The following is a 10234-nucleotide window of genomic DNA, read 5'->3' as shown; positions in this document are numbered from 1 at the left end:
CGATAGTGTTTTGCCAGATTTGTTTTTTGTTACGTCTCGACGGTCCCAGATACTTCTTTGCCGCTTCTGAGTTGCAAGTGTTTTTACGAAAGGTGACAAATCTTTTTCAGAATGATGAGCTACGTTCGATTGACTCAGCCGCTGTCAGATATGTTTGCGAAGATGTTGTCAATGACCAGGAAAATTCCTACAGATTTGTTTTCGCGCTCGTCTAACCGATCTCTCTTTATCTAGTGCTTATTTCCTTCGGAAGAGGAAAAATATGCGCACGCGATGCACGTAACTGTTCGCTTTCCTTTGTTTACATAATTTGACGTGCCAGTGTTCAATTTAGTCACAAAAAAACCTACGGCTGCTGGTGCTCGTTCTTATCTGATCTTTAATAAAGGTATTCAAAGGCGAAACAACATAAACAAATGGACGAAAGGACAAGGAAGGTACAGGTCGTTGACTGTTTAACTTCTCAAAGAAGTGTGAAGAAATAAGCATGTCCCGTTTGGAATCCACATCAAGCCTACCTGTCAGATAAACCTGAAAGAATCCAAAGAAATGTCTCACGCTGGATCCTTGCTGGACCTATTGATTATACCGAACGTCTGCAATACCTTGGCTGGATGGAACTTAAGTCCCGTAGGGAATATCTATCGATTATTCAACTATTTAAGTTTATTAATGGTTTCTCGAGAGTTAAGCTTGATAATTATTTATCGTTCTCTCGTGCTAGCACAAGATCAAGAAATAGTAAGAAGATTTGGAAACCTTTTTCAAGAACTATTATCTTAAAATTCTCTTTCTGGAACACTTTTTAACTCGTGTGTGATGAATATAAAATAGCCTCCAAAAAAGGCTATTCTGCTCGAGATTATGCTCCAAAAGTACTATTATGCTCGAATTATGCTTCTGTAAAAATCGATATTCCTGGGTTCAGAATACTCAAACATGATAAATAAGACATTATACCGCCCTTCCAGGTTGAGGCTAACTCAACAATTTATTATTTAATACGTAAAACTAACATGGGTAATAACTCGGAGTCTGAGATAACCATGATTCCTGTCTTTCTTGTGGTTCTTGACCTTCGTCATGGTCAGTGACTTCCACAGGTTGCGAGTTTGGTTCTGCCATCTTGTTTTGCTTTGATGCTCGTGCCCAGCTCCCTCTAAGACTCGTTCCCAGGCCCCAGAATATGCAAAATGGCCAAAAATAGCCTATTCTGCTCGGATTATGCCCCAATCATATATTCTGCTCCTGAGGCCCTATTATGCTCAAAATTCTGGCGGCAGAATGTGTAAAGGCCTATATCGCTCACTCCAGGGGGCGGAAAGATGAGAGACCCTGGGAACGAGGTTGCAAAAACAGCTCTCCGTCGAACCTTGGTTCGATTATAATTATTCTGACCTCAAATTATCGCGTCACAAACTTACTGAGACCATTACACGGTTCAATTTTAAAAAAAACTTTAAGCTATCCTGAAGCGTAGTTTACATTTACAATTGTATTGCCGTGCGGTAACAAATGGAACGATGAACTATGGCTACTCGGTCGACAGACCTCAAAGACGCGCTTTTGGAACTGAAGATTCTGGTGGAGCTTGGAAATCTCAAAGCATAATTTGCAAGTAAGTGGCCGGATTTTTTTTAACTGATATGGCAGCGCTACAGTTTTTCTTGAATGTTGGCTTAGACAGCGGGTAATTTAAAAGTGCTAAAACTCTCGTTTTGAGTTCGATGAGATATATGCACGAACGCTCCAATTTTCGTGGTGCATGCAGTGAAAAAAGAACAATGCCCAATCATGTTAGTGCTCTAGACATTGTCATGATGGAAGCGCTAGCAGTCGAACAGATTACACACTTTCCTTAGTGAAGATTTGAAGGAAAATTCGCTGGTTGTAGTGTTGTTCAGCGATCTATCAGCGGTTGCGACAATTCACCGGATGAAAACTACGTAACGGCGAAGCGAAAATGATATATCGCCGAGCGAAACCGATATATGAGTAAGCTACAGCGATTCATGGTAAGCCTACATGTTTCCTATCGATTGTCTCCAATCTAATTTCCCCGTCGGGTCGATCATGAATTTGAATATCAACAATTAAAGAAACTGTTCAAAATTTTTGAGGCATAGCAACCTCAAGAGTGTCGACCGGTTTAAGTCAAAGAAAAAAAATTGAGCGAGGGCTGAAATTGATGCGTGAAGTCATCTTTAAATCTTGTTTATGGCTCTACGAATGATCCAAATAAGACACAGCACGAACAATCAAATTTAAGTTGGCGTAATGGCGACTTAAAGCTAGCGTAAAGTTCTCATTTACGAAACTTTACGCTACCTTTACACTACGTAAAGGCAAGCTTTACACAACCTTTATGCATATGTGTAAAGTTGGTGTAATGAGACTTCTTTAAGCCGCATTTAAACTTGGAGTAAAGCTAGCGTAAAGTTCTCATTTACGAAATTTTACGCTACCTTTACACTACGTAAAGGTAAGCTTTACGCAACCTTTACGTGTATGTAAAGGTGCTGACATTACACTATCTTGACGCCTTTAAATTTAGCGTCAAGATAGTGTAATGTCAACTTTACGCTTAAAGGTGCTTGTAAAGCGACAGTAAAGACACGGTACTTCCTTACGCTAATTTTACACCTGGCGTAAAGACAGTTTAATCCCAATGTTATGCTTATTAAAGCGAAACATGTTACTTCTTCAAAATGATTTATTTTTTTAAGAAATCTGTTCGCAAGAGCTTCTGGGTTACTAAATACTGTAATATTATATTAAAATGACGAAATTGTGAACCTCTTGTCATGTCAAAAAAATATCTTAAAAATATCTATATACATCTATGTATAAAAGTCATAACCCTTCTTCCAGTATCTTCAAAACAGAACAGAGGGAAACAAAAATTATAAACCGTTTTCTCATTTCAATTGATAGATACTGCAATAATTATTGTTTTAATCGCTCTCATCTAAGTCGCTGTAGTGGCCTACAGGTTCTGTACTTTTTTGGATTTCGGGCTTTCTTTTCTAACATTTCTTAACAGTATCACTAAAAATGACAAAGTACAATTTCCGTAATAATTTAATATTAAATAAACTTAGTAAACATGGCAAGTGTCAACTCACTGCAAAGTCGCCTATGCGCACTGTCCTTTTTCGATTAGTGAGCTTTCTTTTCAAATATTTCTTAACTGTAACATTAAAAAATAAAGTTGTGCACTTCAAACAAAACTATGTGAGCCATTTACTCATAAATATTGAAACTGGTGTACTGCTGTCTTCCTGAAATTGACCAATCTTTGCAACTTTGGGGTTCTCCCAGAATAAACTCAAGGGTGCTCATTGTAGTCAATGCCATTAATGTTCAATAAAATTAGTACTCTGGAGAAGTGGCAGCTCTTTTTAAGGGCCTACGCACAGTGTCTTTCTTTGATTTTGGCACTTTTTTCCTCTTTGCTGAGGTGTCAGATGACCTTCCCGTTCCTAAGAGTCGGTTGCTGTGGGATGGAGTTCTAGGTGTTGGAGGGTAGCTGAGGACGGGGGTATTGTGAGATGATATTGTAGGTGTTGGAGGGCTGAAAGTGGGGCTAGTAAATGTTGCTGGGTCTTCAGGCCTCACTGCCCATTCCAGACCATCAATAGGTCGGGGCTTTGTACATGGCATTGAATGAAATCGCCTTGCCACCATGTTCACTCTTGCTCGCACATTTAGGCTGTTAATATGCGCATCATCAAGAGCTTTTTTTACTTTTGTCAATGCTGACCTTTCCCAAGGCAATTTTTTGAAACGATACCCAGAAAGTTTGGGTTGTCCATTTTCATCATCTGAAAAGTCTGACTCGTCAGAGCTGGTGTATTGGGAACTTCCAACAGCCTGCTCCACCAAAGCTTTCTTCTCCCCTGACCAAGGCATGGTCTTTTGGGTTTGAAGTCTCCTCTGGATTTTCTAAGCAATCAAAGAAAAAGCTCAAAAATCAACAAAAGTAGATAATATTCATCTAACAGAGAGCCAAATCATTGAGATTTTAATCTTTTACTAGTTGATTACCGCTATAAGATTACTAAGCTAATAAAAATATTTGCATGTGTGATCATTAAAGATGGCTAAACGCAGTTTCGGACACTTAGATTTTGATGGGTTTCTATAAACATTCTTTATCACTTGATGCTACAATTGAGGTCGGGTTCACAAGAACCTTAAATTTTCAAAAAAATTTGTGGTGGCTGTGAACCCTGTCCACAGAATTTCTTTTAACTTTGTCAAAAGTTGCATCTTATCATGCTTATCAAATTAAGGGTGTTTTTTAGGAGGTTGCTATGGTAACTTATTGTGTCACAAAAATAACAATGTGGTCACCAATGATTAGGCAGTATTCTTATACATGTACCATGATTGTAGCATCAAGTGATGGAGAGTGGTCATAATAACCCATCCAAATCTAAGGGCTGGAAACTGTTTTGAGCCACCTGACAATTGACAAATCCAATTCAATTTATAAAATAGTATTATATGTATCATATACATGTATCTAAGAATAGCTTGTTAATAGATATTAATGTCCACAAATTCTCAGGAGTTACAGTTTTGAAAGGCAAAAATTTTACTTGCAGACATTCTCTAACTAGAAATAACTCACATTTTGCAACCTTGCCAGAGTTAATTTTGAGCCATGTTTAAAACTCAAGAAATGCCTAATAACAGGAGATACCGGTGTTACCCTAACATTCATAAGTTTACAGAGATTGTACTGAAAAGGTAATTACGGCATATTACAACAGAAACTTACATCTCTCACTCTCCCCTGCTTCCGACAGAGATTCTTGTGAGCCTCTTGCTTCCCTTTTTTGCTCTCATTGAAGCATCATGTAGACTTTTCAAATATGTGGCACCAGCACCTTAGGAGAAAATGTTACACCATCAGTACAGTGTAATGGGAGAATTAAAATTTTCATTCACTCAATAGTAATAATTGTTTTAATAATCCATCAAATGTTTTTGTCGATGTGTGATTGGTTTAAATGTAAATGTGTCATGTGACTGAATATTCCATGTGCAGTGAAACTTGGGAAATATTTGATTGATACTGCACATGTAAAATGCAGAAATATTAAAGAAGGGTAATAAACTCAACAACCTCCATTTGGCATGAAAAAATGCTCAGATATATGTCCTTGGACATTATTTGTACCACAAAGTTCACAGTTTTCCTCAAGCTACGCTGTATGCTCTTGGAAAACTGCTCACTTCTTGGAACAGATGTCTGCGAACAAGTATCGGAGCATATTTCCATGCCAAATGGAGGCTGGAGAATAACCAATATACCAGTAACCCACAATAAAATACTGAAAGCAGAATGTACAATCTCTGGATGTGTGGGCAAATTCTGGTCAAAGGGCAGACTTTAAAAGCCCTCTCTTTGTAATCCTGCAAATAACTCTTATTCGTTGTTCATACCTTTCATCTCAGCTACAGACCAGGGACACTTTTCAGTTCCCATGTGGTCAGCCACAATTGCATCCATAACTGTTTTTGTGACTTCTTCATTGGTTTCTGATTTAGAGCTATCAAAAGTTTTCACAAAAAAAAACAATATAAAAGAAATTCAATGTTAAGTTTGGTCAAGAGGAACTTTTTGCAAGGCCAAAAATTTAATGTGCATCCATTATTTAAAATTATACTCAGTTTGTCCCAAGCATGGACTGCAAAGCAAAGAAAAATCTGATATTCCAACTGGAGTCCAGTGCACGACTTTCTGTACATTGCTTTTATGCTCTAGCAACTGAGCCAAATACATACACAATATGTGCATTGCTTGATCTTAGTGCCCTAGTTTCCTACAGTGTAGTGTCCTTGTCTAATACTTGTAGTCAAAATATTTATTTCCCCACAAGACTTTGCACTAGGTAAAACGTTTAAACATGCTCTTTAATTTCTGGGCTTTTAAAAGGACATTGTCACGCTATTTGGCAACTATATAAAAAGCTAGAAGGTGCCTTTCCATCAATTGAATTCCAAAACTAAGTCTGGTTTGGTTATTAAAGACTATTTGAAGGTTCTGAAACTGTTTCCTGTCACCTATCACTATGGATGACAAGGATGGAAATTGATTGAAACTTGAAAAAATTGACCAATTTTTTCAAACTTTGATGCTATATCTTCAAAAAACCCTCAAGAAATTTATTATGGTTAGCCTTCTCTGATAAAATGCATTTTATATCTTCGTCATAGCTTTACAGAAGCATTTTGTTTATGAGTAAAGCCTTAAAGTAATGATTTCAGCACAGAATTGACCTAAAACAGCAAAATCCTCATGACAATGCCCCTTTACACCCACAGGGATTGTGGAGCAAACATGCAATATTTATGTATAGCAGGGGACGTGTCACTATCTTTCCTGTAATGTGCCATATGGAAATTGTGTTGTCCTACATGTATATTTGCTAAAATTCAATTTCTCACTGTGTAAAACAAACAAACAAACATACAGAAAAAATCGTACAAACAAACAAACCAACAAACAACAGGGAACCAGGAAATAACTCTACTATCAAAGAAACAGCCTTTACCACTCATCCAACTTAAAGCCCTCAAAAGCTTCATTCTGCATAAGGACTTTGTACATGTTTCCGAAGTCTTGCTATAACCATCAGATAGAAAGAACACAAAGCAGTAAAATTAGTGGTAATTACCTCAGATACCTGGCAAAACAAACAAAAACAAATTAAAAATGGATCTATGATAAATGTGCAGCTCTTCATGTATTTCCATTCCAGTTTCTCATACAATTTACAGTGTACGTGTAGATGTGCAATTAGAGTGATCTAATTTGAAACTTTGACACGCACATGATCATGCACCAAGTACATGTTCATGGCAAAATTTGTTGACCTCCCCAATCAAAGATTATGCCTTGTTGTGGCATCAGCATTGAAAACAGCAAGCAGATAATTATTGCAAGCCCATCACCTTTGGAATGATAGACACCTGAAGCATTGCAAGAAAAGAAACATGAAAGAGGCAAAATGCTGATGTTGGTATCCTGAAGTGATCTAGCACTTTTCCAAAAACAGCAACTCCCAGACAGTACATGTAGCTAAAGTATGCTTTGTTGGCTGCAAAGAGGACATTGGGAGGAAATGAAAGCTCTCACCCCCCTGCTCTTGAATTGAGAACTGTCCATGACTTTGTGGTCAAAACACACAATTACATAAAAATGATAAACTGTATGGTATATCAAATATACAAACAACAAATGTGTTATATTCTGCGAAGTTGGGAGCAACTTCTGGTGAAGTAATACACTTATTTACTTACTAGGTAAATCATCCCCCCCCCCCGAAAAAAAGTAAATAAATAAACACCACCACTCTCTCATTGAGACCAGGCAATGTCGGGAAACGTCTTCACACCACAGATGGCACAAGTTTTTTTTACAACAGATTGCATCAAATTCCTTAAATATCTCCGCCATACACAGGCGGCCAAAGCTCACTACTAGAAATGCAGACGTGACTCTTGGTTTGAGTGGTATAGTTTTACAAACGGTTATTTATAAAGGTTTGTATAGGATGTAATCGGTTTGCCTTAAAAGCGCGAAAAAATGTCATGTTTTGAAATAAAATTGACTTACCTTATTGCCTTGTTGTATTCTTTGTTGATTACCAGCGTCTCAGGCCATTTTGAAGAGTTTTCGGCGAGTTAGCACTATTTTGGTGTTCCACTGCTAAAAGAAAGCAGTAATACACTCGACATTTTTCTCTCTTTTAAGGCAAACCGATTACATCTCATACAAACCTTTATAAATAACCGTTTGTAACACTACACCACTCAAACCAAGAGTCACGTCGGCATTTCTAGTAGTGAGCTTGGACTGCCTGTGGGTCATACTGTGCACGTGGTCATCTACTACCTCACGGATCGTGGAGGGCACGAAATTTATGAACAGGCCGAATTTTTGAACAGAACAAACTAAGCGATCATGGTTAACAGGAAACCAAGATAAAAATATACTTACACGACACTGCTGAGGGACAGGGGTCTTCCTTTTTCTTTTCCTGCTTTCTCGCTCTTGTCCTGAATTTGAAGAGCTCTCTATCCTTGGGTTTCACCCACGTGACCAATACCTTAGCAACGGTTTATACCCGCCATCTTGGTGTCCCTCGAGCGTAAGCAAACCGTATCTAACGAAGAGTTCATGTGAGAAAGAAGGGATGGTTTATGCATTATTGTTGGCTGTTCGAGCAAAAGTGGAAAGCATAAAGACTAAGGATTTTTTCGTGTAATAATTTAATAATTTTATTATCTCTATAGCGCAAAATTCATTATCATTATATGATCTAATGCGCTATACCTAAGATCATCACAAATCAAGGGGAAGAACAGGAGGAACTAGAAGTTGTTGTATGGTTCGAGGCTTGCGGCTGTTGTAGATCCTCGATTTTTTGGTCGAGCTTTTCTTTGAGCTTCTTAGCCGATGAGAAATCGATGTCTTTAGCCCTCGCATACGGCACTTCATTGACCTATGTCGGCAAAATCCATGAGCATTTTACCTGAGTGCAAGTAAGCTTGGGGTGTCACGAAAACTCACACCCCGAAAACTCAGACCTCAGACCTCAGACCCCGAAAACTCAGACTCCTCGAAAATTCAAGAGATAAACTCGACTCATGATCACTCCTGGTAATCCCGCGTGTATTTTGACCTTTTGGGTCTTGATCCAACTGAAGCAGCAAAAGCAAGGCCGCAAGTTGCGCGTTTCGCAAAATCGTCCGATGGTTGAGTATTAAAACATTTTAGAGTGACACAAGACTTCATTTAGCTTAGATTTACCTCCATTTTTCCCGTTAATTTTGAACTTTTCATTCACAGTTAACGGGATCAAATGCGCTCGCTCCAACATCAAAGTATTAAAATGTGGCGTGATTTTGACGAGCCGAAAGGGACGTTTGTTTACCTTTTTGTACTTCGTTGCACAGATCCTTGTTGTCGCTCTGTTAAAATTCTTAAATATTTCGCGATAATAATGGATACAAACAGAGACTCGGCCCACCAGTGCCAAAACGAAGACAGTTTTGCGACCCTTGGGCTAGAGTTCTTAAATGAGGCAGAAAGAGTAAAACAACGCGAAAGAAGACTCGGCATCAGCGCCGTCACGATTCGCTTCACTGAAGAATCACTCTTGATATTGTTGTCCGTCTTTCGCGTCGGATTTGTTGCATTGTTCCACCGGTTATATTATAAAAAAAATTGGTTCATGCTTTATGCTATGCACTATCGAATTACGAAGCACTTCGAAAGCCTGGAGAACACTTCGAGGGACCTGAGTTTTCGGTGTCTGAGTTTTCGTGACACCCAGCGAGCTTGCCATGATTTCTAGTAGTTGCCTCAAACGTAAATAAAACACTTGCGATATGTGAGCATGACTCAGCCAGTCCAGCTTTGCATCCCAAGCAATGGGCTGACATAATAGTCCCATCGTTTTCGGAAATGACCCAAATGTTCACTAAAGGATCATTCATATGCTGTGAATGCCAAACTCGTGCTCTCACAACATACTTGCCGGCGATTACTTTGCCTTCAACTGAGGTTACAAATCCCGACACCACTTGATTAAACGCCTCTAGACTCTTGAACGCCTTGAACTGCTTCTTGGTGTAGAAGCTGGTCTCAAGAACGAGGTAACTCAGCAAGTCCGACGCTTCCACAGGAGGCAAGCATTTTGGACTGAACTTCTCGGCTGGTATGCTTGCAGGGTCAACCCCAATGACCGAGATCTTTTGCAAACATCTTTCCTTCCAACTCTCCAAGCTTTCGGCATACTCAGAGAGCACTGGGATACCTTAAGATGAATGCCGGACACTTTTATCGCTTTTTGCTGTCTGGATATTCATGAAGTTGGCGGAATAATACGGCGATAAGAGAGAGGGCTTCACTATAGAAATCGACTAATTATTCATAAATTTGACACCCGAGGGACACCAACATGGCGGACACTAACTTCAGCAAAGCTTGTGACGTCACCTGAAACCCAACCATTTTTGCACCGAGTTCTGCGAGGATGCATTTCTGCTCGTTGTCGCGCGCTTCCAGCTCCTCTCGAAGACGCACGTTTTCAGCGATAACCCTCTCTAGCAAAACAATGTATTGATCTTCCATTTTGCGGATGAAGAACGTTAACGATCACGAAGCTAAAGGATAAATGAACTGAAAAAAGAACGCTCACAACCGGAAACATCA

General features: G+C 39.0%; 1 pseudogene across 1 annotated transcript; it reads right to left on the bottom strand.

Annotated features, from left to right (window-relative positions):
• Positions 1–2695: 2695 nt before the first annotated feature.
• Positions 2696–10234, bottom strand: LOC148729957 (uncharacterized; annotated as a pseudogene). The gene is made up of 6 exons (XR_016001947.1): positions 9950–10234; positions 8015–8089; positions 6567–6637; positions 5455–5561; positions 4787–4895; positions 2696–3945 (listed from the first exon to the last, which is right to left on the bottom strand). The product of XR_016001947.1 is annotated as an uncharacterized LOC148729957 (transcript).

The sequence above is a fragment of the Stylophora pistillata genome, chromosome 5 (assembly GCF_964205215.1).
Source record: "Stylophora pistillata chromosome 5, jaStyPist1.2, whole genome shotgun sequence".
Lineage (NCBI taxonomy): Eukaryota > Metazoa > Cnidaria > Anthozoa > Scleractinia > Pocilloporidae > Stylophora > Stylophora pistillata.
This window is presented reverse-complemented; position numbering and strand designations above follow the sequence as displayed.